General features: G+C 38.1%; 1 long non-coding RNA gene across 1 annotated transcript; it reads right to left on the reverse strand.

The window, feature by feature from the left end:
* Positions 1 to 671: 671 nt before the first annotated feature.
* LOC131188974 (uncharacterized) lies at positions 672 to 21,686 on the reverse strand. Its single transcript, XR_009152877.1, has 3 exons — positions 21,549 to 21,686; positions 1,340 to 1,407; positions 672 to 752 (listed from the first exon to the last, which is right to left on the reverse strand). It is a non-coding gene; the product is annotated as an uncharacterized LOC131188974 (long non-coding RNA).
* Positions 21,687 to 22,175: the final 489 nt, after the last annotated feature.

Consider the following 22,175-nt stretch of genomic DNA (forward strand, 5'->3'; position numbering starts at 1 on the left):
CTTCTCCCTCATTTTCTGAATCATCCGAGTCCAGGAGTCTGGGTCCAGGAACCTGGGTCACAACACTATCTTCCCCATTGATTTTGCTTATAGGAAGCTAGCAGGAAAGGTGCTACAACTGTTGGAAGTATGAACTGTGATCAGATGACTGCAGGAGCACTGCAATGGCCAGAACTTCAAGGGCTGGTCATAAGTACACTTGTTCAGTGCCATCACAATGTCAAACAGTCATTGAACAAGTAGTGGTAAGTAATGACTACCTGCATATAGGTAATATAGTATACCTGTACATACATAAACAAAAAATAAAAAGCATACCTTGTAACTTGAATATAACATGCTATATATAAGCACACATTTATAAAAAATAAATATTGTGTTTTGTTAACTCAGGCTTAGTATTTAGTATATTGTACAAAGCCAGTGATGGTGTACCAACAAAATGTTTTAGAATAATATTAGTTTTTGTGGAAATCGTACACAAACTTGAAAAGCATCGTAACAGCAATTCTTCCACTAAACAGAAAGAGTAGGATTTTTTTTTCGTTTTCTATTATCACTTCAAAATGTTCACATTTTCTATCATGACTGAAAAATTAGTTTGAACTGTTAATTTGAAACATGCCTTTATCAAGTTCTACCCTCCCTCCAAAGTCATGTTTTCTACTTACAATTACATCTTTTTTGCACAAATCTGAGTTTGCAGGCAGTCCGATATGTTGACAGTCGGATGACATCAAAATTCTGAGCCCCTACAAATTAAAAGCAAAGAGCTTTTTCCTCACATGTATTTCAATTTTAAAATGAAAAGAGGACTTTAATTACATTGTGATGTCCAACTACAACTGCAACTACGGTACATTAGAAACCTAATCCTTAAGAAGTTGTAAACTTTTATCTGGATTGTATTAATTCTGTATCATACTCCACCCTATCTCGTGTGTGTTCAATTATTACACCACACAAAAAGTAACCAATGTATCATATAAAATCATATTAAATATCATATTAAAAAGAATATTTATCTATGGCATTTTTGTATTTTGCATTTATATGGCAAAATTTAACTTTTTTATACATTCATAAGGAGTATGAAATAGTACATTCTAGAATCCAAATTTACCATCACAGTGAGAAATAAGTGTGGAATGGGAAAAGGTAATATAAGGTCACCACTAAATCTTATTTAAAGACTGATGCTAGGGCACAAACTCTCAAAACACAACACCCTGTTATTTCAGTGTAATAATTTAAGGAGAAACAGGAACTGATTACATTCTTTGAAGAGGCTGCAACACATTTTTAACTGAAGTTTCAAACTTGTAAGATTTCTACTTACTCATTTCCATGAAGAGCTGTCTTTTCTCTGCCATTGTCCTCCTCCTCTTTCCACTTTCTTCAATCATCCTAAAAACAAATTTAGAATTTTAGCAGGCTGTTCAGAGAGAATTTAGATACCAAGAAGAAATTCATAAACTCTTTATTCAACTGTTATGGCAGAAAACAGCCAAATAAACAACCAAAAGAAGCCACTTGGGAAATGTAGACTACTATATATTCACTGAGTTAAACTATGCAGAACAGGAAGCAAATACCAGAAGTTCAAAGACACTTCCACACCTCTGTTTTAATAAAGATCCATAATAATTAACTTTTCACTGTAACCACCAGCAAATAAGCTTGAAGAACAGTTAATTTACTGTTGGGATGGGAGTTTCAAAAGGGGAAATATGTGCTCCTTCCTACACTGCACTAGAGCACAAGCTCTTCATTCTGTTAGGAACTGTTCAGTTAAATATAGCCCCTAATGATGCAATTATAATTTTCATGGTAAGGGTATTCTTGCAAAAAAAACATCTTGCAGCTATGAACAGATGGTTGGTCCTTTCCTGTTGGCTTAATTATTAAATCAGTTTAAGAATGAGAGCATCAAGACTGAGTTATATGATATTCCTTAAGTATAGTTAAGAACTAACTTTTTTTTATCATCACATTGATTTTTATTTTTAAAAAAACCCAGGAATTCAACATCACTACATAGTAACAGTATTTATTTATTTATACATAATGCAAATGGTCCTCAACTTACAACCATAATTGGGAACAGAATTTCTGTTGCTAAGCAAGGTAGTTGAATGAATTATGCCCTATTTTATGACCTTTTTTGCCAGTTAAATGAATCATGCAGTCGTTAAGAGAATCAGAGTTCTTCCTTGACTTTGCTTGTCAGAAGCTGGCTGGGAAAGTCACAAATGGCAATCACAGACCCTGAGAGACTGCAACAGTTGTAAATGCATGTTGGTTGCCAAGCACCCAAATTTTGATCACAGATGCCGCAACAATTGTAGGTGAAAGGACTTTAGACTTAGTCTAACTTTATTGCCCCTTTGAATATGCACTAATCGGCATACATTAAAATGAAATTTCATTGCATACAGCTCTCAAAGGGTCTCCACCTCCAATATACACTACATATATATACAGTATAAAAAGTTTTAAGTCACTTTTTTCAACGCTGTTGTAACTTCAAATGCTATGGTCCAAATAAATGGCTGAAACTTAAGGACTAGGTGAACAATTATGCCAAACCAGCAGTATCTGTCCAAGTTCTTCACAGATATGCCAATTATGTTTTTGGAGTGTTAAATTTTAAAAATACCATTTAACTTTCTTCATCTCATTTCTCTTGTGAGATTAAATCAGGAAAAATATGTTGTACATTAAAACAGGAAAGCATGGTGCAGAAAAGTAGATGCTATGATGAAGAAAAATATAAAAATGCTCAGAAAACCAGATTATTATTATTACTCATGAATAAGAAATGCCAGGTAAAGTCCTAATAAAGTCCAGCACTGAGTAATAATTGATTCCAAGCTGCGTTTAGAATTTATCTGGTTTGCTCATTTGTGAACAATTTAAAAAAGCAGGTGGAGATATGACCAAGCAAAGAACTACTTATTAAGGCCAATACTACAGGACCTATTTTAACAGGTTTCGCTCTTTTTGGAGCTCATCAGCTGTAGGTAACGGCCTATTTTGCAATATTTTTTAAAAAGAAATTCAAAGAAACTGATTTAATCCCTAAATCTAAATCCATGTGTTCCAATACTAAATCATATTGCAATATGAGACAAGCATGTTTTCAGAATTTAAACTAGCAATTGTCTAATAGTTCCCAAGAAAAAATTCCATGTGAGCCTGAAAAAATTGTCTCTGCTTTAAAATTCGCTTTAACTTTAATTGGTTCTCTAAAACAGCCCACCTTCCTATTCACACAGAAGCTTTTAAAAAAAAAGGACTTACTGTATTTTTAATAAATTCAGGTAGTCCTCAAGTTACTGCCATAATTGGGACTGGAAAGTCTGTTGCTAAGTGATATGGTCATTAAGTGACTCATCACATAAATGGCCCTTATTTTACTACCTTTTTTGCTGCAGTCATTAAGCCAGTCCAGCTTCCCCCATTGATTTTGCTTGTTGGAAATCAGCTGAGAAGGTCACAAATGGTGATCACAAATTACAATCATGTGACCGCTTGGGATAATGTGATGGTTGTAAGTGCAAGGACCGGTCATAAATCTGTTTTTCAGTACTGTTGTAACTTTGAATGGATATTAAATGAATGGTCATAAAATGAAGACTATTTTTAGTAGTGAGTCGTTGAAGTCACTATCAATTATAAACCAATGCCTATTCTGGACACAATTTGTAATCTACAAAACTAAACTAATTTCTGTCCAATATAGCTAAAATCCACCTCCTCATACGCACAGATAGAAATAATTTCTCAAATCTTATTTTTTTTTAAAAAAAATTCTACTAGAGGAACTGAATTACATATTGAGAAGAAAGATTAGAAATCCAAATTATCAAATGAAGCTGAACGGTGGAAGATTCAAGACAAATAACTGAAGTGCTTTTTTCACACAGTATATAGTACAGGAACAATTGAGAATACATAGGCAAATTCATGAAATGAACAATTACAAAAATAGCTATTAGACATGATTCCCTTTGTGATTAGATGTAATAGCAAGGGTGTCAAATTGGTGACCCGTGGGCCAAATACGTCACACACAGGCCACACCAACTCCAGCTGTGCAAAGCCAAAAACCGTCGTGATATGTCACGTGATGCAATAGACTTTGACACCCGTGTGTTACAATTTCAAGGATCAGCTGATGGGGTACCTAAATGAAAGGCTACCATTGTCGGCATGTCCTAAATGTGAATAGAATTACTTGAATCATTCTCGTCCTATTCTTTCAGTGAATATAATCTCCTACCAAACATATTGAATAGTATGCAGTACAATAAAACAGGGAATTATTTTGAAGTCCAGTGAAGGATGTTTTCCTTTTCTTTTTACTATAAACTTTTCTATGTCTGGGTCTTATGTATTTCTTCCTATTTCCCAAGCAGCAAAAAAAAATAAAAAGTGAAATATATGTAGGTGAGTTTACCCTTTGCAACTCTATCTGCAAATCACCCGGTAAATTTTGAACTGAACAGCAGAATATGCATTTTGTAAACTAACTTTTATACTAATAATTCAATCTTTAAGAGAACTCTTCATAAACCATGGCTTTGATTTACAATAAGAAAAAGAAGCAACAGATCCTGGTTTGGACAAGCTTTGGAGCGTTGATACTATTAAAACTGTACTTCTGTTGTCTTATCCCAGACAAATACAAATGCATTTGATTCTTGTTGAGGTTGTTTATTTGTTTTAGAACAACAAACGATTTGGTCCATGTAGGATGTATAACCTTAATTATACTTTATGAGTTTATAGAACGCTAGCTACTGCATGACTAAATTGCTTTTTTAAAATATATTTTACAAAACTCTTTAAGTACAGTTTGCCATTTATTCTCCTACACAACCTGTAGGTTGAGAATTACACATTAGTTGACTTCATAACTATTCACTGTTATAAAAGTACTACTGTTCAATTTTCTTCCCACAAGTATATAAAAAAGACCAAATTACTCCTATTTCAAACTAATTAACAGTGATGGAAGCTGATAGTTCACTTTTAGATGATATTCACCCATGTTTTTGCTCTTGAGAGCCAGTTTGGTATAATGGTTAAGGCTAGAAACCAGGAGACCGTGAGTTCTATTCCTGCCTTGCGCATGAAACCAACTAGGTGACTTTAGGTCAGTCGCTTTCCCTCAGAAGGGGCAATGGAAAGCCACTTCTAAAAAATCTTGGCAAGCAAATTGCAGGGACTTGTCCAGGCCGTCTCTGAGAATAGGGCATGATTGAACAGAAGGGAAAAAATGCAGTTACTCTAGAGATCTTATTAGAGCTTCTTAAGAAAAGTACAGTAACCGAATGTAGAGCCAGAATACAACTACTGCTTTGTTTTTAGTTCTTGTATAAGAATATGAGCCAATTGTTCTTAACTTATTCTACTGCAGGGTTTCTCCAAATGAAGTCTTTCCACTACCATTGTCTAACCAAACTAATTTCTGACATTGCTCTGATCTGCAACAACGAAAGAGCTAGACAATTTTTTCAAAGAGAATTTCTTCCTTTTTTTTTTTAGTGTTGTAAAAACATGGCTTCTATCTTCTTCAAATTCAGAAAATATAGCAACTAAGCACATTACGTTCTTTGAATGTGGCAAGCCATATCAAATTAACAAATTACACAATCAGCAGTTAGATTTTCAGTGCCTTAGCAGGGGAATTTGCTGAAAATATCTGGATTCAAGTGTACATAGTGCATGTATTTAATTTTAAATCTATTCATGTAGAAATTAATCCTGTTTTTTTATCACATCAGCCCACAGCTCAAACAAACTTATTTCAATGTTGTAAATGTATATGTACGTGTGGTCATGCACTTTGCCAAAGTAACACCCAAAACAGTTGGAAAAAAATTCAAGAGTTACAGAATCCCCACCCCTATTGTGCCTCAGCTCAAAAAAGTATTCATTTTGAAAGAGATCAGAAAGAAACAACTTCAGAGCTTATTCACACAGCCTGCTGAAAATGTTATTTTAAAGCTGACCAGGTCAAAAGTGCTTGTCAGATTATAGTATTTCCTTTTTGCCATAGAAAACTGGAAAGGACGTAAAATATAATCTTCAGAATTGAAGAATACTTGAAAAGAATATTTCAATTTATGTCAAAGCATGGTTCTGAATTGTTGTTCAGGAGTCAAAAGCAATAAAAATGCCCTCAATGGTCTTAAATCAAACATATTTATCTTATTTTCTCTGACTGACTAAAACCAGAACATGACATCCAAAGTCTGAAGGCGATAATCTTCCTTCAGAAAAGTATGCATTTTAGTGTAAGAGGAAATGGAAATGAACTCTGCAGCTCAAATAATCAAATTTCCAATTTCTGTCAGACATTGAAGAATTCATTAAAAACCATCTTTCATTTGAACATGCAAGGAATAATCTTGTCATTTGCAATTGTTTCAATTTTTATTATCTTTTTTTTAATCAGTTACTTAAGTTATTGGCCTGGAGATGATATTCTACCTTACAAGAGAAATGGAATACTATTCTTCCTAAAATCATGTTCTTAGACATTCCTCCTACATGTTGTTCCATTTCTTGTTCCATTTTCAACTGCATCATTTTTAAAAAGTAAATGTCACCAACAAGAATCTTAATTGAGCAATGTGACTTGTTACTAAGAAAGATTCTTCGAAATACCAATAGTATTTTTGTCACAGCTATATTAAAGAAATCTGGCTGCTGATGTTGCCATGCAGGAAAATAAAATCTGAAGCTACAAAACTGAAGTAGAATGGCAACAGAAAACATAAGAAACATAAACATAGGAGAACTCTATACACTTAAAGATAAAATTCATCACCTACACATTAACATCATAAACATTAATAAATTGAAATAAATTGGAATTGGACATTTTTCCTGGCTATTGATTAGGAACATGAAAACAAAGAATGGTTTTGTGTTCAGAGTTAGGAAGACGGCAGAGACAGCCCTTGGACACACTTCTGTCAATAACTGAGTATCAATTTGTAAGCAACCATTTAGTCCTCAATTTATGACGAATAGCTTAGCAACAAAGTTACAACGGTTCTCTCAAAACTACTTATAAACTGTATTTGAAGGTCTAATGGCCATCCCGCTGCAGTCATTCAATCGCATTTGAATACTCAGCAACCAGCTCCTTTTACAGCCATTTGAAGTATCCAAAGGTCCAAACCACAATTTATGTTATTTTGCTAGAAAGTGGCATTTACAGAATAACAAAGTCAGAAGGAACCTTGGAGGTCTTCTAGTCCAACCTCTCTCAAGGAGGAAGCCCCATACCATTTCAGACTAATGGTTGTCCAATCGCTTCTTAAAAACCTCCAGTATTGGAGCACTCACAACTTCTAGAGCAAGTCATTCCACTAATTAATTTATTGTAACTGTCAGGAAATTTCTCTTTAGTTTATAGGTTAGTTTTCTCCTTGATTAGTCTCCATCCATTGCTTCTTGTCCTGCCTTCAGATGCTTTGGAGAAAGGTTGACCCCCCTCTTCTTTATGGCAGCCCCTTAGATATTGGAACACTGCTATCATGTCACCCCAGTCCTTCTTTTCATTAAACTAGTCATACCCAATTCTTGCAATAGTTCTTTGTATGTTTTAGCCTCCAGTCCCCTAATCATCTTTGTTGCTGTTTGCGCGCTTTCTAGAATCTCAACCTCTTTTTTATATCCTGGTGAGCAAAACTGGATGCAATATTCCAAATGTGGTCTTACCAAGGCATTACTTTTGGGTTCCAAAAATTATGCTCATTACAGAGAATGGAATTGCTTAACAATCACAGCATTTGCTTAACAATTGTGCTGATTCACTTAGTGACTGATACAAAAAGGTCATAAAATCAGGTGTGGTCATGAGGTGACCCACTTAAAAACCGGCACAACTTAGTTCCATAATTCTAGATTCAATTCAGGTTGTAAGTCAAGGGCTACCTGTAATGTAATGGTTACTGTGCTGGCCATTGATGCAGAAAAAGATGAAGCTGGTGACCTGAAATCACAAAATATGCACACAAGGTATTATGTTTGTGGGTTGGAACCACCTTAGAACGAATAATAGAGATAAATAAAGTGGTGAATAGCTTCTGCCTTTTAGTACACAACAAAGAAACTAAAATATCTGCCACATACTACTATTTGGTATGGTAGCAGTGAAGACTTTGAAAAAGATATTACGATTCCATGATGTGTCTGTATCTGTGAAGCTCAGAATTGTGTACGTACTGTTTTTTCCTGAGATATGTCATGGAAGTGAAAGCTGAACTTCAAAGGAGGAAGATAAAAGAATATTGATGCTTTGGAACATCTGTGTTAAAAGACTCCTGAAAATACCACAGATAGTGAAGAAAACAAATTAATAATAGAACAAATCAATCCATATTCAAGGTACAAATGATCAGATTCAAAATTACCATATTTTGGACACATTATGCAAAAATCCAGCTCCCTTGAGAGGTCCATAATCCTGAGAAGGATGGAAAGAGAAGAAGAGGATGACGAGCAGCAGATGGATGGAGTCAACTACAGTAGTAATGGATACACTGGATGACTTCAAGGGCCAGAAAGGGTCTGGAGAAAGTCTATGTAATCATTAAGACTCAATATCAACTTGATGGCACCTAATTAACCAATCAATCAAGTTTGCTTTGCAAATAAACCTTTTCATGCATGTCTTAATTTCAAGAGTTCCTGGATTAAATTGTGCATATTAATTTCTTTGTAATTCTGAAGAATACATTTAGTTGTTAATATAGTCATAGTGTACCATGTAGCGTGCATTCTCCAAATCTCAGTTATAAGGACTGTATCTCACTGGAAATCTGTTAGGGAAACATGAAAGTTTGTTCCTAAGATATATATATAAATGGAAAAACTGCTAGGGAGGAATACACAATTTAAAAAGCCCTCTTGAATATTGTTTTTCAGAACAAGTGAAATTCTTAAAGAGTTCATCCCTTCAGAGACTAGGTTTATATTGCATTAAAAGTTATGGTTTAATTAAACAAGATTTGTTGAATAAGCTATATTTGGCTTATTGCAAGGCATAAATCATGCTTTATAAGCACAACAGTCGCATTCACACATTATTTTGACTCTAGGGCAAACAATTTGCTTCATGGTTTCATGTAATATACGAACACAAAAAGGCTGAGGATTATTTTATGTAGTGAAGATTCAACAATATTGTTAAATGAGGACAGGAAAATATCACTGGCAGTCAGCACTCTACATGCTTTACCTCCCGTATTGTGCTTCCTATGAGATGCACAGCCCAAGATATACTGTATTCAAATTTCATGGCGGCTATTCAAAGGAAAGATTTTGCATTCCACTGAGAACTCTAAAACAAGGGCATCAAAAATCTATGCCACAGAAAAACCTAATACTGGGTCGGGTTCATTTATTTTATAATAGTCTACTTCAGCACACTTTTTTTTAAATTAACAGTTGTGAGAAACACTAGATGCTAGCAGAATTCAGCACATGTTTTCTGCCATTTTTTGTTACTGTTATGAAGAAACCTTAATTGTCCTTCTTTTTAGGAAGCAGGAGCCTCTGCTTCCCAATTTTGACCAATTAATAATTTTGAAATAATGATATCTGTTTACTATAAATACTGTAATGCCAAATATGTGTAGAGCAGGGGTAGTCAACTTTTTTATACCTACCGCCCACTTTTGTATTTCTGTTAGTAGTAAAGTTTTCTAACCGCCCACCGGTTCCACAGTAATGTGCCGTGTATTGTCGTCTGCGCATGCCTCTTGTGCATCGTGGATTGGGTTTCTGGGGGGGGGCGCCGGCTATCAGCTCTGCTTGTCTGTTATAGCTGGGTGGTGTGGGGGGAGATGCGCAAGCTATTCTGGGATGAGGCTCTTTTGTTTGCGGTCGCACTATAGCGCCATTTAGTTTTGCTTACATAACGTGAATTAAAATGCGCGGGCAATACAAATAGTATATTTTCAGAAATTTAAATTGTCACAGGGAATTTTATGAAAACCTAATGAAAATGTTTTTAAATAATGCTATGAATTTTTTTAAAAAAGTCATTTAAATAGGGCCGCGGTGTGGCTCAGGCTGTAAGAAGCCTGTTATTAAAACACAATTACTGCCTGCAATTACTGCAGGTTCTAGTCCCACCAGGTCCAAGGTTGACTCAGCCTTTCCATCCTTTATAAGGTAGGTAAAATGAGGACCCAGATTGTTGGGGGGGCAATAAGTTGACTTTGTAAATATACAAATAGAATGAGACTATTACCTTACACACTGTAAGCCGCCCTGAGTCTTCGGAGAAGGGCGGGATATAAATGTAAATAAATAAATAAAAATTAAAAAAAAGGGAAGTGCTTCAGTATTGGACAAAATCCCTACCGCCCACCATGAAAGCTGGAATGCACACTAGTGGGCGGTAAGGACCAGGTTGACTACCACTAGTGTAGAGTGTTGTCTATTTTACACTCCAAACTTACAAAATCTATGTCCTTTACATATCCTAATCTAATAACATATCCCAGCTTTTCCAAAATTCCTTTTGCATGAAAAAATGGAATAAACTTGATATAGACTACATTTTAGAATAGGTACTGAACAGAATTTTCTGGAAATTAATAATTTATAGTCTGGATCCCATCAAAAAATGGTGGTGGGGATTTAGTTTGTGTGCTGTGACCAACTAAAGAATCACAAAGGACCTAACTGAAGGTCTCCTTCACTTCTTAGGCATTGCAATTTGAACTGTCTTTCAACTGCAGTCACTATTACCCTTAAATATGTTGCCTAAATAATGATAAAGAGGCATTTACTGAATAAAAATCATAATGACACTTTTTTAATAAAGGTGGTATCAGTTTATAGATACCTATAATTATAACTATATAATACCTATAGATATAACTATAAATCTATAGATATAACTATTACGAACTGATATTAGCAATGAATATGTTATACTTGCTTCCAAGTTTATTCTAATCAATATAAGAAGCAATCATCTTTGATAGTCTACTACCATGCTATTTTATAGCCATCTGGTCCTGAAGTCTTGTTTTCATTTTCTTTAGATTCTATCAAGAGTATTAGCATTGCCTAAAAATACTCTTCTTTACTCTTGGGAAGACCTCACGTTTGTAAATTATGCACCAAGCAGTTTATTGTTTCCTACCCTTGAGGTAGTAAGCCATTATTGTGCAGTTTAAAATAAAATGTCTGAAAAAAATGAACTACAGGTCTTTGCGTCTTTTTAAATATCCCTTAGGATTCCTGACTCTTGCAATGATCTATTTTTCGTTTAGGCTAACAGGCTAGTAATTCTTCTGATGTCTGTCTGTCTGTCTGTCTGTCTGTCTCTCTGTCTCTCTCTCTCTGTCTCTCTCTCTTCCTGATAGGGTTATAGTGCAAGTGAGCAAAAAAAAATCAATCAGCTTTACATATAAAATGTTGACATGATATGGAAGTTTTCCCCAAACTGAAAGCTACGGTTGCACAATGATATTCAGCTGCCCTTTTAAGTTATCGTTCAATGTTTTATATTTGCCAACCCTACTAGAAAAAGTACATGAGATAGTCCCAATTTACAACCACAACTGAGCCCAAAATTTTTGTTTGGTAAGCGAGACATTTGTTAAGTGAGTTTTGTCCTATTTTACGACCTTTCTTGGCACAGTTAATTGCAACAATCATTGCAATTGTCAGGGTAGTAACACCGTGTTAAATGAAACTGGATTCGCCATTGATTTTTGCTTGTCAGGTTCGGAAAAGATGATCACTTGACCCTGGGACACTGCAACCATGATAAATATGAACTGGTTGCCAAGCATCTGAATATTGATCATGTGACCATGGGGATATTTTAATGGTTGTGAGTGTGAAAAATGATCATAAATCATTTTTTTCAGTGTAGTTGTAGCTTCGAATGGTCACTAAACAAACTGTTGTAAGTCGAGGACTACTTGTATTTGTCCTTAAATGTACATTTCCATAAAGAAGCATTTTTACTGATTTTAGAAATTGGATATTCATGAATTTCTATTCCTATCATTTACATAAAGTGGAACTCCATAGCAATAAGCTTCCATTGATTTTAGAAATATTGCTAGTACTTGAGCCACAATCAGTAATATGCTTTATTCCATTTAAGGTGACATTGCATTTGTTTGTCATGGTCACACTAGACGAGTCCAAGCAGTTATCTAAAGTTTTCAGTAGTAGTTTGCCATTTCCTTCGTCCTACAGCTGAGAGTAACTGACCCAAGTTTACCCAATTGGATTTCATGCCTAAGGTTGGACTAAATCTCAAATTTCCACACTATGTTGGAGATCAACTATCCCAGTCTGGAGGAGGACTCAAACAGGGAATTAGTCTGGACTTGTTATATAAACACAAAAGAGTACGGTCTCGCCTTTGCCCTCCTTTCCATGCCTGTGAGCTTTATCTAGTCTTTCCCAGGTAAAAGCTGCCAGTCTGGGGAGATTTCTGTGGAATAGACACAAAACAATAAAGTAGCAAATTTGAACTCTATATATATGGATCTAGTTGTTTGCCATGTCACACTCTCAGTCCACCATCTTAATCACTAGACTAAGCTGGCTCTCTTAGATTGTTAGATTACTGTTTATTATGATTATTACAGTACAGTATGTTAAAGTTATATTAGGTTATTAAAGCAATATTAGTTAATAATTAATATGGAAGCTGGCATGATGAACCACTGAAGAAAATTATAGACATATAATGAAAAAGTCTCCAGACAGCCTGTAGCATTTTCTCTTCAGGAGAAAGTGAAATAATAACATGGTAACAAGAAGACAGGCTGTATTTCTGATTAATGAGATCAATAAAATTACATGTTTACTCTGCATTCAACTTCTTTATTACCTACTATTTGGAGTATTTATCAGCATGATGTACACTGACAAAACTTTATACAAACAGCCTTCAGCTTCTTCATAGTAGCTTTAAAGCTTCACTGATTTTTAAGAATTCATGACTCTTGTATCTCCTCAACAGTTACAATGCAGTGGATGTGAGATATTACTCCCATATCTAATTTGGGGGATTCTTAACAATAACCAGTTAGCCATTATGGAAAAAAGGACATTGCACTAGATAAACACTACTTCAGTTATTTTTATGATTGAGTTGTGGTGTGATGCTCAGAGTAGGCTTTGCAATTTTAAATCAGGAGTAGTAGTTCTTTGCTTTTCTTTGTTTTCTTCCAAACGAATTTGGCTGCTACTGCAGTAAACTGAATTGCTACTTCTGCAGTAAATTGCAGAAAGTATACACAGAATAGCTAACATTTCTGCATGAGGTGAGAACCTAAGCAATTAGTTTTCATTCCACTTTCATATGTTTAAGACTATGAATCTAAATTAAGCTAATTACAGCCTTCTCTAAGAGTCCCATTCATCTACAACTTCAGATCTCAGTTGCTCTTATTCTCTGTGAGAATCTGTGGTAAGCAGACACTGCTGAACCACAACTCATATAGGCATTGGCTACAAACTGCAATGAGGAAAAGATGATGAAATTAGGCATTGTGACATCATAAGGCAAATTCTGGCCAATATTATTTGCATTGTGGAATTAGGCACAAGTACGAAGTCATGGGGTTTGCACCAGGACATTTGTGATGCACGTATTGTCACTTACCCATTTTGCTCCCAATGGATGCCTATGTTTCTAGCAAGCACAAGCTCAATCATATCAAAATCAAATCAATAGTAAAGGATGCAAAATTTAGTAATTCTTGGAAAATCACATTTCCTACTCTTTGATAAGCCTTCTTGATTGTGGGTGTGGGTTGAATTAAAAAGTATAAAACATAGGACAAAGCAAACACAGTGATATATTCAAGTGTCTAAAATTGTGATGCTTGTGCTCAGAAAATGAAAGCAGTGGGAATTTATAGGGGTCCGAAGATATGCTGCAAACAAATAACTTAAAATTCTTTCCTATGGGTTGCTATTGCGTGGGAGATAGCCATGGACAAATCTACTCTTGACCTTTCAACATAAAATGCACCATTCTTCCCACTCTTTGTAATCCAAAGCATTGTACAGCTCCAAACAATACCTCTCATTTGACTTACTGAACTTATTCTCCATAGAATTAAAACATTTCTTTAGAGGTGGGTGTCCTGGCTTAGATAGCCACATCTGCCTCACTTCTGCAGTAGTTGCAGTCAGTATCCTCTTTAGAAGCTTCAGTGCTTCTAAAGTTTATATTGCAAAACAGGATGGTCGGCATACTAAGTAGAATACCAAAACTGTTAAGAGTTACCAGTTCCAACATTTTTTCTGAACTCAGAGGGTAGAAAGTGCCATATATTTCCTCAAGATTAGATATATAAAAAACCCACAATCCCATATATATATGGGAAAAACCCCCATCCAATCAGAGCACAGCCAAGCTCCCACCCAATCAGTTCAAACCCCCACTAGCAGTTAAAAGGAAGAAACAGCTGCGATCACACATTGCTCCCAGAAGCACGAAGCTGAAGCCTGAAGATGACGAATGAGACTTCGTCGAAACGTCGCCAAGACACTTCCAATTTTACACGGGAGAAAACCCGAACAACCAAAGACCTATATACAAACACCCGTGAAAACCTCAGAAAACAAATATATATATATATATATATATATATATATATATATATATATATATATTAAAAACAGCCTCTGTATATAACTACAACTGTGATTGAAATAAGGAAGCGGGCAACTTAATCGGTCACTTCAGGACAATTTTTCATTCTCTAAAGTAGGAAAGCAGCGAATTCATGGGCGTTCAATGTTTTGCTTGCCTGGGCCATAAAGAGGAATTCTCCTGGGCTGAATATAAATAAATTACATAGTTAATGAATATAAATAGCAAACTTCTATCGTATGTATTGTATTATATTGCATTGCATTATATTTGGGCCGCATGCACCCCATGGCTCACAGGCTGCACATGCCTGAGTTAACTGGAATCCTGACAGACATGTGTTTGAATCTAATGTTAGTCAAAGTTGGAACCACATTTATTATTTTTTTCAATTACTGTATTTAATATTGTCTACTATATATGCCATTATTATTATTATTATTGTTGTTGTTGTTGTTGTTGTTGTTTCGATTTCTATACCGCCCTTCTCCCAAAGGACTCAGGGCGGTTTACAGTCAAAGTAAAATCAATTAATACAAAGGAAAATTTAGAGTTGATTGAAGAACTTAAAACCAATAAAACCCCTTATTAAAACCCCACTAGGCCAGTCCTGCACAGTGAAACAGAAATGTTTTCAGCTCGCGTCGAAAGGTCCGAAGATCAGGGAGCCGACGGATACCTGGAGGTAGCGTGTTCCAGAGGGTTGGTGCCCCCACAGAGAAGGCCCTCCCCCTGGGTGTCGCCAGCCGACACTGACTGGCCGACGGCACCCCAAGGAGAACCTCCCTATGGGAGCGCACTGGTTGATGGGAGATCGCTGGTAGCAGCAGGTGGTCCCATAAGTAACCCAGTCCTATGCCATGGAGCGCTTTAAAGGTGGTAACTAACACCTTGAATTGCACCCGAAAGACCACCGGAAGCCAGTGCAGCCTGCGCAGGAAAGGTGTTATATGGGAGCAACGAGTCACTCCCTCTACCACCCGCGCGGCCGCATTCTGAACTAATTGAAGTCTTCGGGTGCTCTTCAAGGGAAGCCCCATGGAGAGCATTGCAGTAGTCCAGACGGGAAGTGACGAGGGCGTGAGTGACTGTGCACAAGGAATCCTGGTGTAAGAAGGGATGCAACTGGTGTATCAGGAGGACCTGATAAAAAGCTCCCCTGGCGACAGCCGTCAAATGCTTTTCTAACAACAGTCGTGCATCCAGAAGGACGCCCAGATTGCGGACCTTCTCTGTGGAGGCCAATGACTCGTCCCCCACAGACAGCGACGGCCTCAGCTGATTATACCGGGACGCCAGCATCCACAGCCACTCGGTCTTGGCGGGGTTGAGTCGGAGCCTGTTTTTCCCCATCCAGACCCGCACGGCCTCCAGACAACGGGACATCACCTCAATGGCTTCGCTGGGATGGTTAGGGGTGGAAATGTACAACTGCGTATCATCAGCGTACAGATGACACCGCACCCCAAAACCACGGATGATCTCGCCCAGCGGCTTCATATAGATATTGAACAGGAGAGGCGAGAGAACCGACCCCTGGGGCACCCCACATAAGAGGCGCCTCGCGGTCGATCTCTGCCCCCCTGCCAACACCGTCTGCGACCGGTCAGAGAGGAAGGAGGAGAACCACCGAAAAACGGTGCCTCCCACTCCCAGCCCCTCCAGCCGCCGCAGCAAGATACCATGGTCGATGGTATCAAAAGCCGCTGAAAGATCTAATAGGACCAGGACAGAAGAACAGCCTCTGTCCCGGGCCCTCCAGAGATCATCCACCAACGCGACCAAAGCCGTTTCAGTGCTGTACCTAGGCCGGAAGCCGGACTGGAACGGGTCCAGATAGACAGTTTCATCCAGGTACTCAGGAAGCTGATGCGCTACCACTCTCAACAACCTTCGCCACAAAACGAAGGTTGGAGACCGGACGGTAATTCGATAAAACAGCTGGATCCAGGGAGGGCTTCTTGAGGAGGGGTCTCACCACAGCCTCTTTCAAGGTCATAGGGAAGACACCCTCTCTCAGAGAAGCATTAACAATTCCCTGAAGCCAGCCTCGTGTAACCTCCTGTGTGGCCAGTACCAGCCAGGAGGGACACGGATCCAATAAACATGTGGTTGCATTCAGCCTCCTCAGTATCCTGTCCATGTCATCGGGAGCCACAGTGTCAAACTCCTCCCAGATGACAGCCTCAAGATCCGCCTCCATCATCCCACCTGAGACTACCCAATCTGTGTCCAGCCCATCCCGAATCTGAGCGATTTTATCGTGCAGATATTGTCCAAAGTCCTCAGCACGGCCTTGCAAGGGGTCTTCCCTAACTCCCTGAGTAAGAAGGGAGTGGGTCACCCTAAACAAGGCTGCTGGGCGGTTATCTGCCGACGCAATAAGAGCGGAGAAATACTCACGTTTCGCCGCTCCTATCGCCACTAGATAGGTCTGAATATGTGACCTTACTAGTGTTCGCTCAGATTCAGAACGGCTGGCCCTCCAATTACTCTCTAGGCATCTTTTCCAGTGCTTCATCTCTCTCAACTCCTCGGAATACCAAGGAGCCGGTCGAGACCAGCGCTGGGTCAGAGGCCGCAAAGGCACGATGTGGTCCAAGGCCCCCGCCGCCGCCCTTTCCCAGGCGGCGACGAGTTCTTCAGCCGAGTCGTGGGTTAGGTCCTCAGGAAGTGGCCCAAGTTCCGTCAGAAACCTCTCCGGGTCCATCAGGCACCTGGGACGGAACCAACGTGTCAGTTCCGTCTCCCTGTGGTGCGGGTTAGCGGTTGGAACGTCCAACCGAAGGAGAGAATGATCCGACCATGACAAGGGTAGAGTGACTAAATCCCTTGATTCTAGATCATTCAGCCACTATCCAGAGATAAAAATTAAGTCCAGGGTGTTTCCCCCAATGTGAGTGGGACCATCAACTAACTGGGTCAGGTCCAAGGCTGCCATAGAAGCCATGAACTCCCGAGCTACAGCAGATGACTGTCTGTTTATGCATGTCTGCAGTAGTATAAAAAAATAATTAAAACAGAATAATTTTAACAATGAAAAAATTAACAGAACATATACATTATATTTAACTTTTCCCAATATCCCACCTTTTCCTCTGCATTCTAAATAACTTTTAGAATAGTTCACCACTTTTCAAGGACATGAACAAAGGTAATCAAAAGTTCACAAGCTGCGTTTCAATACAACTTCCAACACCTTCTTTGGGATAAATTTTCCCTAATTAGTATAGATATGGATGCATTTTTAAAAAATAATCAAATAAAAAAGACTGCAAAGATATAAAAGATTTCAGTTTCAATAATAAGTTCAAACTTCCAAGAGTCTGATCAATACTACCTTAAAAGCAAATCTTACCTATCACTGACAGGAGATGCATGCTCATTCTGATACCATGTAATTTACAAACACATTATCCGTGCCTTTTTGTACTATTGTACTACAATTTCTCCTCTAGATTACAAAATTAGCTATATCTGTGAAATAATAAGTTCAAATATTTGTAAAATATTTGTAGTAAGGTGAACACTTCAGAAAAACCATATAAATTATTCAGAACTAATGAAAAACAAGGAGTATTTCAAACATTACACATCCCTATTGAAGATTGTTCTTTTGTATATAAAATAAAACATCTCACATAAACATCCCTATGAATGACAGTAATTTGTGTGTGTGTGTGTGTGTACATAAATATAGGTTACAGGCATTTCGTAAAACTTTCTAGAAAAAGTGAATAACAGAATTTATGTAAAAGGAAGATGTGTCAGGACACAAGTGCATAAAAGTGGGATCTGCATCGTGATCTTACTATGCAGATTTAATTTTGGTTTGCTGTGGATGCCTGTGCTGGAAAGACCTATGTTCAAACTCCCACTCATTCACAAAGTTTGTTGCTTGACTTTGAAGCAACCAGTCTCTTTAGATCAATCTATCTTCTAGCCTTTTAAGATGTTGATATTTAAGGATCCCCTTGTGTAAGCTGCCTTGAGCTTTCACAAAAAGGGTGGAATAAACATCCAAAGGTGGGGTATTAATACAAACAAAAATAACAATAAAATATTCCCAAACAGCTCTGAACATAGGTAAAACAAAGGTCATTTTTCTAGCCAAGAAAATGATCCTCAAGTAAGTAATTAACCAGAATTATAACCTCTACATGATATTAGATAAATGCATTGAACACCTAATTCCAACAAGTAGTACTTTAACCAGTAAAACTCTAGAAAACATGCCATTTTAGGTTTTTGACTCAGCACTACCAGCCTTCTATTCCCACTTATCCTACAGGGCAGCAATCAAAATATTTTTTGATCAAAAGTCTTTGATTCTCTACATATCATTAAGCCATCACTTTCTTTGTTCCATTCCCTTTTTTTAAAAAAATAAACATCTTCTTGTCCATTCTTCCTAGCATACCTCTTTCTTAGGAGTTTCCTAAAGTCCTCCCACTCTTGCTCTTTTCTGGCCTTCACCTTAGTTTCCCTTCAATTCCTCTCTTTCTGTCCACTGCTGACTTCACAACTTTTCTTTATTCTCCTTGTTATCAGATCTCCTTGTTTTAATGTCTAGAGTCTCACCTCAATCAACTGGTCTTTCCTTGTTTAGATATAATTAGTGTTTTCTTTAAAAAAAAAGTATTGGCTATAAACTATCCTCCCCCCTGAGCAATTCAATATTCCAGACAATTGCAATATCTGCATTAAAAGCTTCAATAGCACAACACAACAACACATAGCTAATGTGTAATTTGTAAGTCATACAGATAGCTTTAATAATTGCTTAGTTCAGTGAATCTAGATTCTATTTTTCACAATTAAGAACTGGTAAAATCAGTTCTCGCCTTCTGATTCTATTTAATTTTTCTAGCAATATTTCAGTTTTTAGAGCAATTCAAATATACAGCTATCTTACAATTTGGTTTTAAAAATTATTTAAAAATTGAAAATAGCACAACACATTCAAATATATAGTCAAATAAGAATTAAATTCATTAACCCAAAACAAAGTGTTGATAGTAGGAACTATTTAAAATAAGAAATAAAAAAAAAACTGGGCACATACAATATTGCATGTGGCCATTTCTATTGTGTAGCTACTATATTAGGCAAAATGGTTATCTTAATTGTTCTTGCCAACTTCATTGCTCTATTTAGCAGATATATGAGCAAGATCTTCATTGTGGGCCTTAGGCCTAGGGCCCTAGGCCATTTAGTATACATGTAGGCAGTCTTTCAAATAATTGTGTTTCAAGTTATGCCTTTCAAGGCCATGCTCCATTACAAAAAGATGAAAATAAAAACTCCCTTATTTACAGGTACTGTCCATTTTATTCCTAAATGGAAAGCTTTTCCTAAAGGCAAAAGTAATAAGTCATGTATTGTGCTGTCCATCAGCAACTGGTGCTGATTTACCCAATAACCAAGGAGTATGGCTCAGGCACAGTTTTGCCCTATAGTTGACTTCCATTTTGCAGCTCAAACTGGAGTTCCTCCCAACACCAACCAAAAAATAATCATGCAAGAGGGATGTCTTTTAGATAATATAATTCCCAGCAGAGATTCTTCATGTGATAAATTCCTTCTCAGCAAAGGTGTGATGATCAGCCTTCTTTTTTCCTCACAGACTAGGCCGTGGCATTTTGGCTGTGCCAAATGAAACCCAGACATTTTAATATTATACGCACTTGCCTTGCACCTCTTGAGATTTGCTGTTTTTCTAATAGCCATCTAATTAAAAGTTACTTTATTAGCTACCTTGTAATAAAGAATCATCTTGCCTTTCTTGATTGTTACACCAGAGAACGAACAGGAGATGTACTGTTTACATTATTTCTGTTTTAATCTAGTAATTATCCCTCAGGGCTTAGGAATAATAAAAAGAAGCAGACATTTTTAGTTTGACAAGTTTTAACTGTCATGCACAGGCTAAGCTACACATTGCAGGATGTTAAACTATGGGATGGTTTTTTTTGTTCTAATTTTGTGTGTTCTGTGAAAGGCATACCTGTGATTTGTAAATAAATCATGATGTATCATTTAACAAGTTATATGAGCCCCTCACAATATGGTTTAATCAGTAAACCATTATTAAAGAAACTACAACTTAACAAAATGTGTTAACCCATAGAGGCCTAATAACTTCAGCGATACAATTCCATAGAAGATTCCCTTTCCCATTGGCACATTACAACTACCATGGGTCATACTACTATGGCCAAGAGAGGCCAAATACATCTCCAGCAGATCTAAAAATGATGTGGAAATCGGTCACAAAAAGTTATCAAATGAAACCAGGACTTAAAATGGACTAGATGACCTACAAGGTCCTTTCCAGTTCTGCTATTCTGTTATTTCTGTTAAAACACGAATTTTTAAAGAAGTGCTAATGATCACTTGACGATGGACCTTAAAATGCTGCTGCAAGCTTGAATAAGATCACGACCGTAAAATATACAGCACATATACGGGATCAAGGTATATTCTAGCGTTCAGAAGTTAATTTCTCCAGGAGAAAGGAACTCCAGCCCAAGGAATTATCCCTGTCCTTTTCTTTTGCAGACCGGGCTGGAGAGGAGCTGCTGCTGTTGCTGCTGTTGCTGCAGCGAGAATACCTGCACTATGGCCAAACTGAGCATATGCGCGCCCGTAGAGCATGGCTTGACCCCCGCAAACACACGCGAGGTTGACGCTGCAGGCGACCACCCGCTCCGGGGAATTCGCGAAAGCAACCCAGGGGCGCAAAAACCCCACCATCCAGCCCCTCTCCTTGCAGATCGAGTTTCAGGGGGTTCCCTGCGAAGAGGCGAATAAACCGGCCCTTCCCTCCCCGCCCGGATCTCCCGGGGACCCTCCCGCGCCGATCCCGGGCACTTACTTTTCCACCGGGCCCTCTTCTCCGCGGGAGGGCGGAGGGAACGGCTGACCGAGCCAACCAACCAACCTATCCTGCCTACCTTCCTCCGCCTCCGCGCGCGCGCCTCAACCCCGCTGCTCTTCTCCGTTCCCCATAGGCGCTCCGCTCGCAGCCGCCGACAAGCGAACCAACCCAGTTCAGCTCTCGATTGCGGAGGACCTGCCTCTTTTCAATCTGTCCAATCCCGACAGCGATGGCAATAGGGAGGGGAAATGACAAAGTGGGGGGGGAAAGCGAGCAACCAACCCGAGGGACATCTCAGCATTTGGAACTTGGCCAAGAGTTTCACCAATAAGAAAAAAAGAAGCAGCCACAAAAGTCCCGCCCTTCCAGCATTGACGACATGATAGGTAACCCAATCAGAGGCCAGAGCAGGAAAACGCGTTCAATTTTTTTTCCCCTTTCAGCCGCACAATGTCCCACGGGCAGGAATTGGCGCATGCGTACGTGAATCTACCCAATAGCCTCGTTTATTCTTGCGCGCATCACGATTTTTCAGTCGCGCGCGTCAACTATTGCTCGTGCGCTACGCGGTTCTTTTTTTTTTTCGCCCGGGCGAACGCAATCTCCGTGCGTTGCTATGGTGAT

This window comes from Ahaetulla prasina, chromosome 1 (genome assembly GCF_028640845.1).
Source record: "Ahaetulla prasina isolate Xishuangbanna chromosome 1, ASM2864084v1, whole genome shotgun sequence".
Classification (NCBI taxonomy): Eukaryota; Metazoa; Chordata; class Lepidosauria; order Squamata; family Colubridae; genus Ahaetulla; species Ahaetulla prasina.